We start from the raw sequence: 23,177 nt of genomic DNA, 5'->3' as shown, positions 1-23,177 counted from the left end.
CAAATTTTTAAAAACCGTGAACTTTAGCATCAAAATTGACATTCATTTTAATTACACTCTTAAAATAGCTATAGATTTTACTAGAAGCATTTTTGCTAATAAATGAATACTGCAATAATGCATCTTTGCACATGTGTGCATTAAAATATTGCCTGGAATGTTCCTTTACGTTTAAACTTCATTAGGAAATTTGACCCGACTCATCTGGGCTTTATGGTTATTATCCAATGTCAAAATCTCTCTGTTAACTTATTTATGGATACAGCACCCTTAAAATAATTTCTGAGTTTAATAAATAAATGGCCAATAAAGACAAAATATATTAAAGCTATTTTCTACCAAATTTTACTCAGGACAAAAATAAGTAGCTTAAAAGGGACAGTCCACCGTTAAATTGTTTTCCAATTAATGTATTTTCAATGGCTTGTTATACCAGCTGCAGACTATAAAATATTTGAGAAATTGCATTTTCAGGTTTATTTGTGTATCTGAAGTAGCTGGTTTTGTGCTTTTAAACCACAGCCTATTACAATGGGTTGAGCTTCAGGTAATATCAGATCTCATTATGTTATCACTTTTATTCACACAGACTTGCTTCCTTATCTTATATCTGTTTGTAAACCAAAGCTCAATATTTGAAAGAACAATGGAAAATTAACATCTTATTACTTAAACTATCCTGCAAGCCACTTAGAGTGTAATTTCTTCTGCTGGCTGTGTTTACATAGTCTGTGAATAGCATATACTCAAGTTTCAAAACTTTTAGTATAGGTTGTGATACCACAGGCTAAATCAGCTATTTCATATGCTGAAATAGGGGTAAAGGAGCTACTTCGAAACAATTTAATACACTCCAGCAAGTAAAATGGATCATTGGGAACAATATAGGGGAGATTTTTTTTGGGTGAACTGTCCCTTTAAGGTTGTTCAGAACCCTAAGATGGCATGCTACTAAATCATTTCCTGGACACTTATGAATTATACATGCTACATGGTGTGCAGAGAGGAACATGCATACTGCTGTTCAGTGACACTATTTGTTTGAATCCAGGGTTGAAATGCATGTTCATACCGGCACACCCTGCAGCATGTATAACTCATAAGTGTCCAGGAAAACATAGCTGAGGTGGCAACCCTATATGTACCGCTTAATGTAGATTTAAGTCATGTAGGCGTAAGAGGTTAAAGGGACATGAAAACCAAATTTTTTTTCCTTCCATTTTTCACATAGAGCACACAATTTTAAACAAATTTCGAAATGACTTGTATTCTTTAACTTTAATAATATTAGATTTCTCAAATAACCTTTGAGCTCAGACACTGAAAAGCCAGCAGTGCTCTGAAGACTACAGGACTACAAGAGGGAGGGCTATGAAGCTGCAAGATTTGGCTGTGGCCCCTGAAGGAACATATTGAACAGTGGGAGCGTGCATGCTGTAGAAGTCACTCCAAGCTAAACACTCTAGATGATGTTATAAAGCAGCAGAACAGGCATTGCCAAGAATCTACATGTATGCGAGTAATTATACACTTACCTCTCTGTTGTATTATGCTCCCTGCTGTTTCTTCCCTGAGCTTGCAAAGCCAACATTCTGAGAAAAGAAATAAAAACAGTGTTCATATTATTATGGGCAACGATATCCATTTGCTATGAGCTTCACAATGCTAAACCAAGGACGGGGCCATGCTGTTAAACTATGGAGGATGATAGCAGTTTGTGTAGATCTGAGCTGCCTTTGAACTTCCGTTTGAGAGTTAAAGGAGCAGCCTTAGTAACACCTACTGCACTTAGTGCAAACACAGTGACTCACGGCAGCTTCATTAGCGTGGAAAGAGCTGCCAGTATTTTTTTTATTACAATAAATGCTTCACAACAAATATTACTCACGAGACACAGTAAATGACATTTTCATAAAGACAGTAATGAGCAACTTTTATATGATCACAACATTAGACAGACATTCAAGTGCACAGAAACAAGAATCCACCTAATTTTTATTGTGGACACCAAATATGGTTCACTTATAAACTTTTTAAATTGGTTTATAGCAGGTTTACAGATTTACAAACTGCAGTTTTCTGTGTAAGTGATCAGCTCTGTATAATGTTTAACTTTGTATTCTCCTTTATACCAAATCATGTTACATTCGTGCACGGGTTTTTAAGCTTACATGAAAAAAGGGCGATTTTGTCAGCAGCATGTAAGCTCACCTACCCACATCAAGGAAAATCAACTGGTCAGTCACACATGTAAAATCAGTTATTCTACATCATAGGGGATAGTAATTTTCAATTTGTAAAATGTGGCTAAATTCTTCATTTCTAACTATTCATTTTAATGGGATATAAAATGTAAAAAATAAAATGTGCATTGGTGCATTTTTAATTTGAAATAGAAGCATTTTTGCAATATACTTCCATTAGCAAAAATGCTTCTAGTAAAAGCAATTACTGTTTTTCTGCAGCATTTCGCTGGGCTTTAGCGCCGTTAGTTCGGCATTGAACATCCTAACCGCTTAGCTGTCCTGCAGCTATAGCAGCTTCCTAAATGAGATTGTGGGCTGGAGAGCATGCCCCCCGACCTGATCCTATCATTGAAATCATGAGATTTCAATTTTTACTTCTTTATTTACATCGGAACTTTGTTCCCACTGTAGACAAATAAGTCCAGACAGGAAAGGGTTAATTCCTTTTTTTATAAATAAATGCACTGTGACTATTTCTATTCATAATAAACATTTCTTTTTTAAGTTTTGCCTTTGTCTAGTATTTGAACCACTTTACCGAAGAGACTTTTATAGAAGTATTTTGTTTTAGTTGATTTTGTCCAAATCTTTTTCTTTTTTTTATTGTTCTTTCAGTCTGGATTTTCCTTAAGATTTCCCTAATTTAATAATTGTATGTGTTAGCAAGGTGAATTTTAGACATTGTTCTGGGTCCTTTAAAGACTGGAGAGTGTTTTGTTTACCCTTACACCCATTGAACTAAGTGGTTATCTGATTAAACAGAAAGGGTGGGTTACCCCATAACATCTTTCTCTATCATTTTATTTATACTTTCATCACCTATAGGTATTTTCCTGAAAATGCACAAGATTTAACAAACTGGAAAAATCTAAAATTTCCCTCTCTCTATCCTTACAAGTGTTATTATTTAGCCACTCCAGAACTTTATTATAGAGGTGCTAATGGCATTGATTATTATAATCAGTTGATCAAAAACATTACACTGATTTTTAAGGATTTCATATACCTTTAAAGGGACATCACTCACATTCATCTACTGTTACAGCTAAGTAAGAGCAAGGTAAAATACAGTTGTGTATTTACTTTTAACACACACATTCCTGTGCTGACTAAACTTCACTATTATTATTCCCATACTTATGGAGGCTTATCTCTGTAAACCAATTTAAAATAGCTTTAACTTAATATTTGTAATTCAAAAATGTAACTAATCACTCTTCTGTCATACGCATTATAAAATTGTTTTTGTTTCGATGGTCCTTTAACTATTATAATGAAATTATGCCACTGTGCTCTCAAAACGTTTTCTCAGCAACAGATTTTTCATTTCTTGTTTGGGCAGTTTACAGGCCACTCACTGGAATTGCAAATGCATGATGTCTGTGCTTTACACAAAACAATAAAACCCATTGTGTATTGAAACAGGTAGAGAAATCATTATAGAATGCACAACAGCTCTTATGATTGTAGAAAGGAAAAAACATCAAGAACAATACTTATAACAATATTAATAAAAAACATAATTTATGCTTACCTGATAAATTCCTTTCTTCTGTTGTGTGATCAGTCCACGGGTCATCATTACTTCTGGGATATAACTCCTCCCCAACAGGAAATGCAAGAGGATTCACCCAGCAGAGCTGCATATAGCTCCTCCCCTCTACGTCAGTCCCAGTCATTCGACCAAGAATCAACGAGAAAGGAGTAACCAAGGGTGAAGTGGTGACTGGAGTATAATTTAAAAAATATTTACCTGCCTTAAAAACAGGGCGGGCCGTGGACTGATCACACAACAGAAGAAAGGAATTTATCAGGTAAGCATAAATTATGTTTTCTTCTGTTATGTGTGATCAGTCCACGGGTCATCATTACTTCTGGGATACCAATACCAAAGCAAAAGTACACGGATGACGGGAGGGATAGGCAGGCTCACTATACAGAAGGAACCACTGCCTGAAGAACCTTTCTCCCAAAAATAGCCTCCGAAGAAGCAAAAGTGTCAAATTTGTAAAATTTGGAAAAAGTATGAAGCGAAGACCAAGTTGCAGCCTTGCAAATCTGTTCAACAGAGGCCTCATTCTTAAAGGCCCAAGTGGAAGCCACAGCTCTAGTGGAGTGAGCTGTAATTCTTTCAGGAGGCTGCTGTCCAGCAGTCTCATAGGCTAAACGTATTATGCTACGAAGCCAAAAAGATAGAGAGGTAGCAGAAGCTTTTTGACCTCTCCTCTGTCCAGAATAAACGACAAACAGGGAAGAAGTTTGGCGAAAATCTTTAGTTGCCTGCAAGTAGAACTTGAGGGCACGAACTACATCCAGATTGTGTAGAAGACGTTCCTTCTTTGAAGAAGGATTTGGACACAAGGATGGAACAACAATCTCTTGATTGATATTCCTGTTAGTGACTACCTTAGGTAAGAACCCAGGTTTAGTACGCAGAACTACCTTGTCTGAGTGAAAAATCAGGTAAGGAGAATCACAATGTAAGGCTGATAACTCAGAGACTCTTCAAGCCGAGGAAATAGCCATTAAAAACAGAACTTTCCAAGATAACAATTTTATATCAATGGAATGAAGGGGTTCAAACGGAACACCCTGTAAAACGTTAAGAACTAAGTTTAAACTCCATGGCGGAGCAACAGCTTTAAACACAGGCTTGATCCTAGTTAAAGCCTGACAAAAGGCCTGGACGTCTGGATTTTCTGACAGACGCCTGTGTAACAAGATGGACAGAGCTGAAATCTGTCCCTTTAATGAACTAGCTGATAAACCCTTTTCTAAACCTTCTTGTAGAAAAGACAATATCCTAGGGATCCTAACCTTACTCCAGGAGTAACCCTTGGATTCGCACCAGTATAGGTATTTACGCCATATTTTATGGTAAATCCTTCTGGTAACAGGCTTCCTAGCCTGTATCAGGGTATCAATAACCGACTCAGAAAAACCACGTTTTGATAAAATCAAGCGTTCAATTTCCAAGCAGTCAGCTTCAGAGAAGTTAGATTTTGATGTTTGAATGGACCCTGTATCAGAAGGTCCTGTCTTAGAGGTAGAGACCAAGGCGGACAGGATGACATGTCCACTAGATCTGCATACCAAGTCCTGCGTGGCCATGCAGGCGCTATTAGAATCACTGATGCTCTCTCCTGTTTGATTTTGGCAATCAATCGAGGAAGCAGCGGGAAGGGCGGGAACACATAAGCCATCCCGAAGTTCCAAGGTGCTGTCAAAGCATCTATCAGAGCCGCTCCCGGATCCCTGGATCTGGACCCGTAGCGAGGAAGTTTGGCGTTCTGGCGAGACGCCATGAGATCTATCTCTGGTCTGCCCCAACGTCGAAGTATTTGGGCAAAGACCTCCGGATGAAGTTCCCACTCCCCCGGATGAAAAGTCTGGCGACTCAAGAAATCCGCCTCCCAGTTCTCCACTCCCGGGATGTGGATTGCTGACAGGTGGCAAGAGTGAGACTCTGCCCAGCGAATTATCTTTGATACTTCCATCATTGCTAGGGAGCTTCTTGTCCCTCCCTGATGGTTGATGTAAGCTACAGTCGTGATGTTGTCCGACTGAAACCTGATGAACCCCCGAGTTGTTAATTGGGGCCAAGCCAGAAGGGCATTGAGAACTGCCCTCAATTCCAGAATGTTTATTGGAAGGAGACTCTCCTCCTGATTCCATAGTCCCTGAGCCTTCAGAGAATTCCAGACAGCGCCCCAACCTAGTAGGCTGGCGTCTGTTGTTACAATTGTCCAGTCTGGCCTGCTGAATGGCATCCCCCTGGACAGGTGTGGCCGATAAAGCCACCATAGAAGAGAATTTCTGGTCTCTTGATTCAGATTCAGAGTAGGGGACAAATCTGAGTAATCCCCATTCCACTGACTTAGCATGCACAATTGCAGCGGTCTGAGGTGTAGGCGTGCAAAAGGTACTATGTCCATTGCCGCTACCATTAAGCCGATCACCTCCATGCATTGAGCTACTGACGGGTGTTGAATGGAATGAAGGACACGGCATGCATTTTGAAGTTTTGATAACCTGTCTTCTGTCAGGTAAATCTTCATTTCTACAGAATCTATAAGAGTCCCCAAGAATGGAACTCTTGTGAGAGGAAAAAGAGAACTCTTCTTTTCGTTCACTTTCCATCCATGCGACCTTAGAAATGCCAGAACTAACTCTGTATGAGACTTGGCAGTTTGAAAGCTTGAAGCTTGTATTAGAATGTCGTCTAGGTACGGAGCTACCGAAATCCCTCGTGGTCTTAGTACCGCCAGAAGGGCACCTAGAATCTTTGTGAAGATTCTTGGGGCCATAGCCAATCCGAATGGAAGAGCTACAAACTGGTAGTGCCTGTCTAGGAAGGCAAACCGTAGATACCGGTGATGATCTTTGTGGATCGGTATGTGAAGGTAAGCATCTTTTAAATCCACTGTGGTCATGTACTGACCCTTTTGGATCATGGGCAAGATTGTCCGAATAGTTTCCATTTTGAACGATGGAACTCTTAGGAATTTGTTTAGAATCTTTAAATCTAAGATTGGCCTGAAAGTTCCCTCTTTTTTGGGAACCACAAACAGGTTTGAGTAGAACCCTTGTCCTTGTTCCGACCGCGGAACCGGATGGATCACTCCCATTAATAACAGATCTTGTACACAGCGTAGAAACGCTTCTTTCTTTATCTGGTTTGTTGACAACCTTGACAGATGAAATCTCCCTCTTGGGGGAGATAATTTGAAGTCTAGAAGGTATCCCTGAGATATGATCTCTAGCGCCCAGGGATCCTGAACATCTCTTGCCCAGGCCTGGGCGAAGAGAGAAAGTCTGCCCCCCACTAGATCCGGTCCCGGATCGGGGGCTCTCGGTTCATGCTGTCTTTGGGGCAGCAGCAGGTTTCCTGGCCTGTTTGCCCTTGTTCCAGGACTGGTTAGGCTTCCAGCCTTGCCTGTAACGAGCAACAGCTCCTTCCTGTTTTGGTGCAGTGGAGGTTGATGCTGCTCCCGTTTTGAAATTCCGAAAGGGACGAAAATTAGACTGTCTAGCCTTAGCTTTGGCTTTGTCTTGAGGTAGGGCGTGGCCCTTACCTCCTGTAATGTCAGCGATAATTTCTTTCAAACCGGGCCCAAATAAGGACTGCCCCTTGAAAGATATATTAAGTAATTTGGACTTAGAAGTAACATCAGCTGACCAGGATTTTAGCCACAGTGCCCTACGTGCCTGTATGGCGAATCCTGAGTTCTTAGCCGTAAGTTTGGTTAAATGTACTACGGCCTCCGAAATGAATGAATTAGCTAGTTTAAGGACTCTAAGCCTGTCCATAATGTCGTCTAGCGTAGATGAACTAAGGTTCTCTTCCAGAGACTCAATCCAAAATGCTGCCGCAGCCGTAATCGGCGCGATACATGCAAGGGGTTGCAATATAAAACCTTGTTGAACAAACATTTTCTTAAGGTAACCCTCTAATTTTTTATCCATTGGATCTGAAAAAGCACAGCTATCCTCTACCGGGATAGTGGTACGCTTAGCTAAAGTAGAAACTGCTCCCTCCACCTTAGGGACCGTTTGCCATAAGTCCCGAGTGGTGGCGTCTATTGGAAACATCTTTCTAAATATTGGAGGGGGTGAGAACGGCACACCGGGTCTATCCCACTCCTTAGTAACAATTTCAGTTAATCTCTTAGGTATAGGAAAAACGTCAGTACTCGCCGGTACCGCAAAGTATTTATCCAACCTACACAGTTTCTCTGGTATTGCAACGGTGTTACAATCATTAAGAGCTGCTAAGACCTCCCCTAGTAATACACGGAGGTTCTCCAATTTAAATTTAAAATTTGAAATATCTGAATCCAATCTGTTTGGATCAGAACCGTCACCCACAGAATGAAGCTCTCCGTCCTCATGCTCTGCAATCTGTGACGCAGTATCAGACATGGCCCTAGTATTGTCAGCGCACTCTGTTCTCACCCCAGAGTGATCACGCTTGCCTCTTAGTTCTGGTAATTTAGACAAAACTTCAGTCATAACAGCAGCCATATCATGTAATGTTATCTGTAATGGCCGCCCAGATGTACTAGGCGCCATAATATCACTCACCTCCCGGGCGGGAGATGCAGGTACTGCCGCGTGAGGCGAGTTAGTCGGCATAACTCTCCCCTCGCAGTTTGGTGAAATTTGTTCACATTGTACAGATTGACTTTTATTTAAAGTAGCATCAATACAGTTAGTACATAAATTTCTATTGGGCTCCACCTTGGCATTGGAACAAATGACACAGATATCTTCCTCTGAGTCAGACATGTTTAACACACTAGCAATAACTTGCAACCTGGTTATAATCTTTTTTAGCAAAAACGTACTGTGCCTCAAAGAGGTACTTAAACGATTAAATGACAGTTGAGATAATGAACTGAAAAACAGTTATAGCATCAACTTTAAAATAACACAACTTTTAGCAAAGGTTTGTTCCCATTAGTAAATAACAATAACTAAATTGACATAAAATTACAGAGTAACGTTTTTATTCACAGTCAATATAAAATTCTCACAGCTCTGCTGAGAGAATGTACCTCCCTTCAAAGAAGTTTGAAGACCCCTGAGATCTGTCAGAGATGAGCCGGATCATGCAGGAAATATAATAGTAGCTGACTGGAAATTTTTGATGCGTAGCAAAGAGCGCCAAAAATGGCCCCTCCCTCTCACACACAGCAGTGAAGAGAAACGAAACTGTCACAATTTAAAGCAAACTGCCAAGTGGAAAATAATGCCCAAACATTTATTCACTCAGTACCTCAGCAATGTAAACGATTCTACATTCCAGCAAAAACGTTTAACATGATAATACTTATTAAAAGGATTAGTAACCTTAACAGAGTAGTTCCGGTGAAATACCATTCCCAGAATACTGAAGTGTATACATACATGTCATTATAACGGTATAGCAGGATTTTCTCATCAATTCCATTCAGAAAATAAAAACTGCTACATACCTCAATGCAGATTCATCTGCCCGCTGTCCCCTGATCTGAAGCTTTTACCTCCCTCAGATGGCCGAGAACAGCAATATGATCTTAACTACTCCGGTTAAAATCATAGTAAAAAACTCTGGTAGATTCTTCCTCAAAGTCTGCCAGAGAAGTAATAACACGCTCCGGTGCTATTGTAAAATAACAAACTTTTGATTGAAGTCATAAAAACTAAGTATAATCACCATAGTCCTCTCACACATCCTATCTAGTCGTTGGGTGCAAGAGAATGACTGGGACTGACGTAGAGGGGAGGAGCTATATGCAGCTCTGCTGGGTGAATCCTCTTGCATTTCCTGTTGGGGAGGAGTTATATCCCAGAAGTAATGATGACCCGTGGACTGATCACACATAACAGAAGAAATTATTCATAACAATACTAATAACAGATATAACATAGAGCTACTTAAAAAGTAAAAACAAGAAAACATCTAAAACATGACACTCTGGCTTTAAAAAACTCTGATGGGAAACAATAGTTTGCGGATCACTGTGGAGGGGAAATCCCCTCATTAGGTGACCAGTTTTCCCCAATACTATATTTTTATCCACAACAGATGAGTTAATAAGTTTTAAAAAAAAATAATACAACAAATGTGAAAGAGAGGTTAATGACATAAACAAAGAACTTTTAGATTTGGCAACCTTCCCTTTTATTCAATTGAGATACATCATAAAAAAGGGAATAATACTGACTGCCAACAAGCTTCAACTTGGGCATCCAGTCCAAATGTGCTGCAAAGACTATTCGATTTACAAATACAATTTAAATTGCCCACATGACTGTTTTCACATATTTTTCTTTTAATATTAAATAGTTTGGATATCCCCTAAGGAAGTGATTCCCAAACTAAATAACCCATTAAACATTCCAGGGCTTGAAAAGTATTCTAGAAACAGCAGGACCCAAAAACACTTCCCAAGAAACTATAATTCCTCACCAGGACCCTAGCTGATCCTTGCCAGTAAAAATAATGGATGCACTTCTCTCTAGAATCTCAAACTCCCTCTCCAATACCCATATAATGTAATCTAAGAACGTGCAAGGAAATTTATATCTAAAGGGGAATAATACAGGGTATTGGCGAAGTCACCAACTGTTTCTTGCGAAGGGACTGTAGGATCATGGAGTTTACCGTATTTGGGTTATGAAAACATGTATGGGGTCCTAGAGATATGTGCTGATCTAATAAGAATACAAAACAATGGTTAAATTAAAGAAAAACATGCAAAACTGCATCTTGACCAAATTTGATGTGATCACAGTATGTATGGTTTCAGTAGTACATTTTCCTTTCAATATCTCTTTCTTATTTTATATATATTCAGGTCAAAGAGGCTTTTCGAGGCAGGGAGGTAGGGGGACTTGCTCTCAGTAGTGTCTAGTGGACCGGACCACATTAGGAGGCTGGAGTCAGTGTGTCATGGGTACAGCAAGGGCAATCCCTGGAATCTGAGATATCTGTCCTGGTGGGGGAAGATGAGCTGTGGAAGGGACAAACAGGCAAATCTCCCAACCCATGACAATACCGTAAGTTCCAGTGCAGAAGGGAAGTATGTGTTTATTCCTCACCTTTAGTCCTTAAATGAATATTAGGCTCAGGTTTTTTGTTATAGCGAACATAAGGCATTTTAATTTATATTACAAGCTTTTTTTGCTTTATTTTTTATTTTATTTTTTTATAATTTCTTTTAGAAAATTGTCCTGGGCTGAAAGAAAAAAAAAAAGTCCAACCAAGAAACCAATACCAAATGAGTCAGGGTGAAATCTATACAAAGTACAAGAAACTCATAATCAAACCCCATATGATGCTTCTGCTATAACCCAATTAAATGCATACAATTGTATGGGGGGTGAACCATATGGCACTCACAACTAATTATGCTGATACACATGAGGGAGAAGCTTAGAATAAAACAGAACTTTTAATTACAACGTTAAAAAAAACTATCATAATACTGTTACATAAAAAAAACACTTTAAAAGATACAGTACTCGCTGCAGGAAGCCTATGGTTTAAATAAGCAAATCAATAAATCAAACCCACTATATCAGAGCTTTCCAAACTTTTCATGTTGATGACACTTTTTAGACCTACATCATTTTGAGACACAGTAATTCAGTTGTACTAGCAAATAGGAGGTTAAACTAACTTGTTTAAAGAGATAAGGACACATACATAAATTATATAAATTTTTAAACGACTACTGCCTGTGCTGCAAACACACTGCTGTCCCACTCACTGACTACATGTGCAGTCACGACCCAATTGAGGAGACTACACGTGTAGTCAGGAGCCAATGTGCTGCCAAAGTCGCCAATAGGAATAGTTTCAGTTTCGATTGAGCTGCACCAATAGCAGGCCGCCGGAAAAGCGGAAACCCCCCAAAAAAATGTTTTACATTTTTTTATAAAGTTTGTGCTAAAGCTGGGACACACCTACACACTGCCGCCGACACATTAATGTGTCGCGGCACACAGTTTGGAAAGCACTGCACTATATAATCCAAAAATATCAGCGGAGCAGAGAGAAGCTCATTACAGATTTTAAGTAAAAAGGATCTCTAATATAAATGGACTAAGATTGCGTGAGGACCACAAGAGTGGAAAATATTTTGGGCTTAACCTATCCTCTCAAAAAATGAGATACCACAATTATATTGGTAAAAATGTTCATGGCACAGTCTTACTCCGGATTCAAACAAGCAGAACATTTATAAACCATTTCATAAAATACGCCCACAACAATCACAAGGTTTCCCTGCAGATGAAGGCCTAATAAATACAAGAACCTGCAAGACATTCTTTTTGTCTATCATATCATTTTATCAGAAGAAAAAATACATTAAAATCACGTAACGTGAATCTGTCAGCAGTTAAAGTTGCACAGAGCTAATGCAGGCTAAGGAGGGAACAGGCTGTGACCAATAAAAAAAATCCTGGAAATGTAGATTTTAATGGAAAATGAATGTAATCAGAGCATACCAGATACTGCAACTCCCAAAGCACTAAGGGGAAAGATAAATATAAGTGTTATGGACAGTTTCCAAGAATGTGTCAAAGAATAGTGAACTTTGATACAAATGTGCATTTATTCGAGGGGATGGAGTTTTCGAAGAAGAAACTCAAAATGTGCAGTGCCAAAAAGAGTAGTAAAGAATAAAAATAAAACAAGGAAAACCCAAAAGTGAAATGTAGTAAACAAATTACCATGCAGTACTTTGCACGGTTTGTTAGGAAATAGGGACAAGAAGTGTCTACGAAGGAGTAGAATCACCACCAGTAAGGCAGGCAATGCACATCCTCATTGGCTGGAATCGCATCAGCTACAGAATGAGCTACAAATCTACAACATGCAATTTCAGTACCCTTTACATATTACATTAAAGGGATACTAAACCCAATTTTTTTCTTTAATGATTCAGATAGATCATGCAATTTTAAAGCAACTTTCTAATTTACTCCTATGATCAATTTTTCTTCGTTCTCTTGCTATCTTTATTTAAAAAGCAGTAATGTAAAGCTTAAGAGCCGTCCCATTTTTGGTTCAGAACCTGGGTTACGCTTGCTTATTGGTGGCTAAATGAAGCCACCAATAAGCAAGCCCTATCCAGGGTGCTGAACATAAATTGGACCCACTCCATTCCTGCTTTTTTAATAAAGATAGCAAGAGAGCGAAAAAAAATTGATAACAGAAGTAAATTAGAAAGTTGCTTTAAATTGCCTGTTCTATCTGAATCATGAAAAAAATTGGGTTTAGTATCCCTAACACATTTTAACTTAAAGGGACATAATACTCATATGCTAAATCACTTGAAACTGATGCAGTATAACTATAAAAAGCTGACAGGAAAATATCACCTGAGCATCTCTATGTAAAAAAACATAATTTATGTAAGAACTTACCTGATAAATTCATTTCTTTCATATTAGCAAGAGTCCATGAGCTAGTGACGTATGGGATATACATTCCTACCAGGAGGGGCAAAGTTTTCCAAACCTCAAAATGCCTATAAATACACCCCTCACCACACCCACAAATCAGTTTAACGCATAGCCAAGAAGTGGGGTGATAAGAAAAAAGTGCGAAAGCATAAAAAATAAGGAATTGGAATAATTGTGCTTTATACAAAAAAATCATAACCACCACAAAAAGGGTGGGCCTCATGGACTCTTGCTAATATGAAAGAAATGAATTTATCAGGTAAGTTCTTACATAAATTATGTTTTCTTTCATGTAATTAGCAAGAGTCCATGAGCTAGTGACGTATGGGATAATGACTACCCAAGATGTGGATCTTCCACGCAAGAGTCACTAGAGAGGGAGGGATAAAATAAAGACAGCCAATTCTGCTGAAAATAATCCACACCCAAAATAAAGTTTAAATCTTATAATGAAAAAAACTGAAATTATAAGCAGAAGAATCAAACTGAAACAGCTGCCTGAAGTACTTTTCTACCAAAAACTGCTTCAGAAGAAGAAAACACATCAAAATGGTAGAATTTAGTAAAAGTATGCAAAGAAGACCAAGTTGCTGCTTTGCAAATCTGATCAACCGAAGCTTCATTCCTAAACGCCCAGGAAGTAGAAACTGAACTAGTAGAATGAGCTGTAATCCTTTGAGGCGGAGTTTTACCCGACTCGACATAAGCATGATGAATTAAAGATTTCAACCAAGATGCCAAAGAAATGGCAGAGGCCTTCTGACCTTTCCTAGAACCAGAAAAGATAACAAATAGACTAGAAGTCTTTCGGAAATTCTTAGTAGCTTCAACATAATATTTCAAAGCTCTAACTACATCCAAAGAATGCAATGATCTCTCCTTAGAATTCTTAGGATTAGGACATAATGAAGGAACCACAATTTCTCTACTAATGTTGTTAGAATTCACAACCTTAGGTAAAACTTTAAAAGAAGTTCGCAACACCGCCTTATCCTGATGAAAAATCAGAAAAGGAGACTCACAAGAAAGAGCAGATAATTCAGAAACTCTTCTAGCAGAAAAGATGGCCAAAAGAAACAAAACTTTCCAAGAAAGTAATTTAATGTCCAATGAATGCATAGGTTCAAACGGAGGAGCTTGAAGAGCCCCCAGAACCAAATTCAAACTCCAAGGAGGAGAAATTGACTTAATGACAGGTTTTATACGAACCAAAGCTTGTACAAAACAATGAATATCAGGAAGATTAGCAATCTTTCTGTGAAAAAGAACAGAAAGAGCAGAGATTTGTCCTTTCAAGGAACTTGCAGACAAACCTTTATCCAAACCATCCTGAAGAAACTGTAAAATTCTCGGAATTCTAAAAGAATGCCAGGAAAAATGATGAGAAAGACACCAAGAAATGTAAGTCTTCCAGACTCTATAATATATCTTCCTAGATACAGATTTACGAGCCTGTAACATAGTATTAATCACAGAGTCAGAGAAACCTCTTTGACTAAGAATCAAGCGTTCAATCTCCATACCTTTAAATTTAAGGATTTGAGATCCTGAAGGAAAAAAGGACCTTGCGACAGAAGGTCTGGTCTTAACGGAAGAGTCCACGGTTGGCAAGAGGCCATCCGGACAAGATCCGCATACCAAAACCTGTGAGGCCATGCTGGAGCCACCAGCAGAACAAACGAGCATTCCTTCAGAATCTTGGAGATTACTCTTGGAAGAAGAGCTAGAGGCGGAAAGATATAGGCAGGATGATACTTCCAAGGAAGTGACAATGCATCCACTGCTTCCGCTTGAGGATCCCTGGATCTGGACAGATACCTGGGAAGTTTCTTGTTTAGATGAGAAGCCATCAGATCTATTTCTGGAAGTCCCCACATTTGAACAATCTGAAGAAATACCTCTGGGTGAAGAGACCATTTGCCCGGATGTAACGTTTGGCGACTGAGATAATCCGCTTCCCAATTGTCTATACCTGGGATATGAACCGCAGAAACTAGACAGGAGCTGGATTCCGCCCATACCAGTATTCGAGATACCTCTTTCATAGCCAGAGGACTGCGAGTCCCTCCTTGATGATTGATGTATGCCACAGTTATGACATTGTCTGTCTGAAAACAAATGAACGATTCTCTCTTTAGAAGAGGCCATGACTGAAGAGCTCTGAAAATTGCACGGAGTTCCAAAATATTGATTGGTAATCTCACCTCCTGAGATTCCCAAACCCCTTGTGCTGTCTGAGACCCCCAAACAGCTCCCCAACCTGTCAGACTTGCATCTGTTGAAATTACAGTCCAGGTCGGAAGAACAAAAGAAGCCCCCTGAACTAAACGATGGTGATCTGTCCACCACGTCAGAGAGTGTCGTAAATCGGTTTTAAAGATATTAATTGAGATATCTTTGTGTAATCCCTGCACCACTGGTTCAGCATACAGAGCTGAAGAGGTCGCATGTGAAAACGAGCAAAGGGGATCGCGTCCGATGCAGCAGTCATAAAGACCTAGAATTTCCATGCATAAGGCTACCGAAGGGAATGATTGTGATTGAAGGTTTCGACAAGCTGAGATCAATTTTAGACGTCTCTTGTCTGTCAGAGACAGAGTCATGGACGCTGAATCTATCTGGAAACCTAAAAAGGTTACCCTTGTCTGAGGAATCAATGAACTTTTCGGTAAATTGATCCTCCAACCATGATCTTGAAGAAACAACACAAGTCGATTCGTATGAGATTCTGCTAAATGTGAAGACTGAGCAAGTACCAAGATATCGTCCAAATAAGGAAATACCACAATACCCTGTTCTCTGATTACAGACAGAAGGGCACCGAGAACCTTTGTAAAAATTCTTGGAGCTGTTGCTAGGCCAAACGGCAGAGCCACAAACTGGTAATGCTTGTCTAGGAAAGAGAATCTCAGAAACTGATAGTGATCTGGATGAATCGGAATATGCAGATATGCATCCTGTAAATCTATTGTGGACATATAATGCCCTTGCTGAACAAAAGGCAGGATAGTCCTTACAGTTACCATTTTGAATGTTGGTATCCTTACATAACGATTCAATATTTTTAGATCCAGAACTGGTCTGAAGGAATTCTCCTTCTTTGGTACAATGAAGAGATTTGAATAAAACCCCAGCCCCTGTTCCAGAACTGGAACTGGCATAATTACTCCAGCCAACTCTAGATCTGAAACACATTTCAGAAATGCTTGAGCCTTCGCTGGATTTACTGGGACACGGGAAAGAAAAAATCTCTTTGCAGGAGGCCTTATCTTGAAGCCAATTCTGTACCCTTCTGAAACAATGTTTTGAATCCAAAGATTGTGAATTGAATTGATCCAAATTTCTTTGAAAAATCGTAATCTACCCCCTACCAGCTGGGCTGGAATGAGGGCCGCACCTTCATGTGGACTTGGGAGCTGGCTTTGGTTTTCTAAAAGGCTTGGATTTATTCCAGACTGGAGATGGTTTCCAAACTGATACCGCTCCTGAGGGTGAAGGATCAGGCTTTTGTTCCTTATTGTGACGAAAGGAACGAAAACGATTATTAGACCTAAATTTACCTTTAGATTTTTTATCCTGTGGTAAAAAAGTTCCTTTCCCTCCAGTAACAGTTGAGATAATAGAATCCAACTGAGAACCAAATAATTTATTACCCTGGAAAGAAAGGGAAAGCAAAGTTGACTTAGAAGACATATCAGCATTCCAAGTTTTAAGCCATAAAGCTCTTCTAGCTAAAATAGCTAGAGACATATACCTGACATCAACTCTAATGATATCAAAGATGGCATCACAAATAAAGTTATTAGCATGTTGAAGAAGATTAACAATGCTATGAGAATTATGATCTGTTACTTGTTGCGCTAAAGCTTCTAACCAAAAAGTTGAAGCTGCAGCAACATCCGCTAAAGATATAGCAGGTCTAAGAAGATTACCTGAACATAAGTAAGCTTTTCTTAGAAAGGATTCAATCTTCCTATCTAAAGGATCCTTAAAGGAAGTACTATCTGCCATAGGAATAGTAGTACGTTTAGCAAGAGTAGAGACAGCCCCATCAACTTTAGGGATTTTGTCCCAAAATTCTAATCTGTCAGATGGCACAGGATATAATTGCTTAAAACGTTTAGAAGGAGTAAATGAATTACCCAAATTATTCCATTCCCTGGAGATTACTTCAGAAATAGCATCAGGGACAGGAAAAACTTCTGGAATAACTACAGGAGATTTAAAAACCTTATTTAAACGTTTAGATTTAGTATCAAGAGGACCAGAATCCTCTATTTCTAATGCAATTAAGACTTCTTTAAGTAAAGAACGAATAAATTCCATTTTGAATAAATATGAAGATTTATCAGCATCAACCTCTGAGACAGAATCCTCTGAACCAGAGGAACCATTATCAGAATGATGATGTTCATTTAAAAATTCATCTGAAAAATGAGAAGTTTTAAAAGACCTTTTACGTTTACTAGAAGGAGGAATAACAGACATAGCCTTCTTAATGGATTTAGAAACAAAATCTCTTATGTTAAAAGGAACACTCTGAGTATTAGATGTTGATGGAACAGCAACAGGTAATGTAACATTACTAAAGGAAATATTATCTGCATTAACAAGTTTGTCATGACATTCATTACAAACAACAGCTGGAGGAATAGATACCACAAGTTTACAGCAGATACACTTAACTTTGGTAGATCCAGCACCAGGCAGCGTTTTTCCAGAAGTATCTTCTGACTCAGTGTCAATCTGGGACATCTTGCAATATGTAATAGAAAAAACAACATATAAAGCAAAATTGATCAAATTCCTTAAATGACAGTTTCAGGAATAGGAAAAAATGCCATTGAACAAGCTTCTAGCAACCAGAAGCAATAAATAATGAGACTTAAATAATGTGGAGACAATAGTGACGCCCAAATTTTTTAGCGCCAAAAAAGACGCCCACATTATTTGGCGCCTAAATGCTTTTGGCGCCAAAAATGACGCCGCATCCGGAACGCCAACACTTTTGGCGCAAAAAAACGTCAAAAATGATGCAACTTCCGGCGACACGTATGACGCCGGAAACAGAAAAAAAAATTTGCGCCAAAAAAGTCAGCGCCAAGAATGACGCAATAAAATGAAGCATTTTCAGCCCCCGCGAGCCTAACAGCCCACAGGGAAAAAAGTCAAATTTTAAGGTAAGAAAAAAATTGATTTATTCATATGCATTATCCCAAATATGAAACAGGATGTTCAACGTTCCTTATTTTCAGACAGTCAGAGTCAAGGCAAATAAATGTTTGAATACATATATTTAGAAGTTTATATAAAAGTGCCCAACCATAGCTTAGAGTGCCACAGAAAATAAGACTTACTTACCCCAGGACACTCATCTACATGTAGTAGAAAGCCAAACCAGTACTAAAACGAGAATCAGTAGAGGTAATGGTATATATAAGAGTATAGCGTCGATCTGAAAAGGGAGGTAAGAGATGAATCTCTACGACCGATAACAGAGAACCTATGAAATAGACCCCGTAGAAGGAGATCATTGAATTCAAATAGGCAATACTCTCCTCACATCCCTCTGACATTCACTGCACGCTGAGAGGAAAATCGGGCTCCAACCTGCTGCGGAGCGCATATCAACGTAGAATCTAGCACAAACTTACTTCACCACCTCCATAGGAGGCAAAGTTTGTAAAACTGATTTGTGGGTGTGGTGAGGGGTGTATTTATAGGCATTTTGAGGTTTGGGAAACTTTGCCCCTCCTGGTAGGAATGTATATCCCATACGTCACTAGCTCATGGACTCTTGCTAATTACATGAAAGAAAGGAAGATATTTTACCTCACAATCTCCTCAGCTCAGCAGAGTAAGTTCTGTGTAAAAAGTTATACTTCACCTGCTCCCAGCTGCAGGTAAAAATAAAAAAATAAAAATGAAGAAATGAACAGCAGCCAATCAGCATCAGCAGTGCTTAGGTCATGAACTCTTACTGTGATCTCATACGATTTGACTTAACTCTCATGAGATTTCATAGTAAGCTTCCTTTACCTGATTGGTGAAATAATATGAGAGTGCACAATGCTCATCCCTTCTGCTGTCCTAGGACAGACACACTAAAATGCTGCTTAGAAATCCTTTACAATGGGAGGTGGCTACTGAGGAACTTTTGAGGTAAAATATCTTTCTTTTTTACATAGAGATGCTCAGGTGATATTTTCTAGTCAGCTTTTTACAGCTATGCTGCATCACTTTGAAGTGTTTAAACATTTGGGTATTATGGCACTTTAAAAGACCAGTAATTACAGTAGATTTGCATAATCAACAAATGCATGATACAAAGACAATGTATAGCACTTAGTCTGAACTGGTTTTTTTCTGACAGATTTTAAAATTTATGTCTATTTCCACTCCTCCTGTATCAAGTGACAGCCATCAGCCAATCACAAATGCATATATTATGTGAATTATTGCACATGCTCAGTAGGAGCTAGTGACTCAAAAAAGTGTAATTCTAAAAAGACTGTGCACATTTTGTTAATGGAAGTATATTGCTAAGTTGCTTAATATTGTGTGCTCTATCGGAATCATAAGTTTAATTTTGACTTGAATGTCCCTTTAAATATCTGTATAAAATGGCTATTGAGGGGGGTATTAAGTGAACTTCCCATATAAGTGTTGATTTCAGATGATATCTTAAGAACCTTTGGAAAATTGAGCCACACTTTTCAGTAACTCAGACTTTAAATTGCTGTCACAGAAGAGATGTTTAAAAAATTGTTTTAGTTACAAGGCTTAGTCAACATGAGCAGGTATTACACTCAATGCAGAATTATATTTTAAAGTTGTAATAATTCAGTCAATATGAAATAGCACAACCTATTTATTCCTCGCTGTACCAAATATCATACGATAACCATCAGGGTAGAACACTACTCACAAGCAATGAGAAATCTTACATGCAATATGGTTATGAGATAAGCTTAGTGCCTGCTCTATTTTTTATAAATGTGTGCAGCATTATGTTGCAGTGACTTGTTACAAGCTTGTTAAACACTAAAAATAGACCTTTAAAAGGAACTAGCCAGCGGAAGCTTCAATCAGTAACCCAAAAAAAGGACTTCATATTACAGAGCTAAAGTTATGAATCACTGAGTCAACCTAACAGATACTGTATGTGAAGCAAATAAGAAAGGATAAATGTTCCACAGACTCACCAAGGAGTTTATCATTTGTGCTTTCGGATCTCTCGACTTGGCATAATATTTGGAAAGCTTGAGATTTAGAAAAAAAGGTCATCAGATCTCTCTCTGGAAGCCCCCACCTGGAAAGAAATTAATTGAATACTGTCTAGTTCAGGGACACCTGGGCATAGGAAGTAGAAACTGAGATAGTCTACCTGCCAATTCGTTACCCCATGGATGTAAATTGCTGACAAAGTATAATGATTCGCTCTGCCCAGATTTTGAGTTCCTCCAAATTAATGATGTATGCCACAGGTGTGACATAATGACTGGAATCAAATACATTTATTTTGCTTCATAAGAGGCCACAACTGAAGTGATAGAAGAATAGCTAGGAGTTCCCAAATGTTTATAGGTAACCTCCCCTCCTGAGGAAACCAAACTCCTTGCACTCTCCGAGATCCCCAGACTGCCCTCCACCTGAGAGATTTGCATCTGTTGTGACTATCACCCAAGATGGACGAAGAAAGAATACCCAAGGGCTTAAAATTGATAGGCTACAAACCAGGATATTGATTGTTTTACTGAGGAATCTAGAACAATCCTTAGATCTAATGGCAGATAAATTATTGTCCATTGTCTTAACAGACAGATGAATAGGAAGAGAAAATGAGCATACAGAACAGTGTCTGATGTCACCACCATGAGACACCAAAATCTCCACACTTTGAGCTACTGAGATGTGGAACGCTGACGGAGAGAACACGTGTTCTGACGTCTCAATTTGAGTTAGTCAGTTAAAAACAGGCAAGAGATTCTGCGGGTTTGGTTCCAGACTACTGCAATAAAGCAAGTATAGCAATAGTGGTTCACACTAATTATTTTGGTTTCCAAGAGCATATAAGTTATTTTTACACTATACTGTAGTATATTAAATGTGCAAAAGCATCACAGTACAAAAAAAACACACACACAATGTGCATACCTTAATTAAAAAATACATTATTGCTAAAAAAAAAATGCTATCGATCATCTGAGCCTTGAGTGAGTCAATCTTTTTCCTGGTGGTGTGTGTGTGTGTGTGTGTGTGTATATATATGCGTGTGTGTGTGTGTATGTGTAGGATATATATATATATATATATATATATATATATATATATATATATATATATATATATATATATATATATATATATATATAGATAGATATATATATATATATATAGATATATATATGCGTGTGTGTATGTGTAGGATAGATATATATAGATATATATATATATGTGTGTGTGTGTGTGTGTGTGTGTGTGTGTGTGTGTGTGTATTTATAAGTTTATATATGTTAAAAAAATGGCACCAATAGATATGAACCGAAAAGCCGGCGCACTAAATTCAAAATAAGTGCACCACTCGCTGACTCGCACAAATCATCAAGGGAATTGTGTAAAAGATTCTGTCCCAGGACCATATAAATTAGCAAATATATAAACAAAATTTAAAAAGTGTCCATAACATAGCTATAGTGTCTAAAATGTTTAATAAATAATACTTACCAATAGACCCTCGTGTCCATCAGCAAATAAGCAGCAGACAGCCAAACCAGTAATGAAACATAAGCAGGGGTTAAAGGGACACTAAACCCAAATTTTTTTCTTTAATGATATTATTTCTTTGTCCATCAGCAAATAAGCAGCAGACAGCCAAACCAGTAATGAAACATAAGCAGGGGTTAAAGGGACACTAAACCCAATTTTTTTTTCTTTAATGATATTATTTCTTTGTTTACCTGCTATCTTTATTTAAAAAGCAGGAATGTGATGCATTGGAGCCGGCCCATTTTTAGTTGAGAACCTGGGTTATGCTTGCTTATTGGTGGGTAAATTTAAGCCTCCAATAAGCAAGCATTATCCATGGTGCTGAACCTAAAATGGGCTGGCTGCTAAGATTTACATTCCTGCTTTTAAAAACAAAATGTATTTTTACCTGATAAATGTATTTCTTTCTTGACACGATGAGTCCACGGATCATCTAATTTCTATTGGGAATATCACTCCTGCCCAACAGGAGGTGGCAAAGAGCACCACAGCTGTTAAATATCACCTCCCTTCCCTCCAACCCCAGTCATTCGACCGAAGCAAAGGAGAGAAAGGAAGCAACAAGTTGCAGAGGTGTCTGAAGCTTATAATATACCAACAACCTGTCTAAAGAATAGGGTGGGCCGTGGACTCATCGTGTCAAGAAATAAATTTATCAGGTAAGCATACATTTTGTTTTCTTTCTAATGACACGATGAGTCCACGGATCATCTCATTACTATTGGGAATCAATACCCAAGCTAGAGTAAACAGATAAGGTCACCACTGCTTGAAGAACCTTTCTCCCAAAAGCGGTCTCAGCCAAGGCAAGCGTGTCAAATTTATATAATTTTGAAAAAATTTGAAGACAGGACCAAGTTGCAGCTTAGCAAATCTGTTCCACAGAAGCTTCATTTTTGAATGCCCAGGAAGAGTTAACAGCCCTCGTAGAATGAGCCGTAATTATCTCAGGAGGCTGCTGTCTAGCAGTTTCATAGGCAAAGCGAATGATACTCTTCAGCCACAAAGAGAAGTAGCCGTAGCTTTCTGACTTTTACGTTTCCCAGAGAATACCACAAACAGAGCAGAAGACTGACGAAAATCCTTAGTCGCCTGTAAATAGAAATTTAATGCACGCACCACTTTCAGGTTGTGCAAAAGCCGCTCCTTTTGTGAAGAAGGATAAGGACACAAGGAAGGAACAACAATCTCCTGATTAATGTT

The 23,177-nt window shown here is 38.6% G+C and overlaps 1 protein-coding gene across 1 annotated transcript in view; it reads right to left on the bottom strand.

Annotated features, from left to right (window-relative positions):
* The window catches only part of ERBIN (erbb2 interacting protein), a gene marked incomplete in the record, with an annotated part of 752,109 nt that overhangs the window by 517,778 nt on the left and 211,154 nt on the right, over positions 1–23,177 (bottom strand). Inside the window, 1 exon segment of the mRNA XM_053701342.1 lies at positions 1,536–1,592.

This window comes from Bombina bombina, chromosome 2, assembly GCF_027579735.1.
Source record: "Bombina bombina isolate aBomBom1 chromosome 2, aBomBom1.pri, whole genome shotgun sequence".
Classification (NCBI taxonomy): domain Eukaryota; kingdom Metazoa; phylum Chordata; class Amphibia; order Anura; family Bombinatoridae; genus Bombina; species Bombina bombina.
Note: the sequence above shows the minus strand (reverse complement) of the source record. Positions and strands in the feature narration are given on the sequence as shown.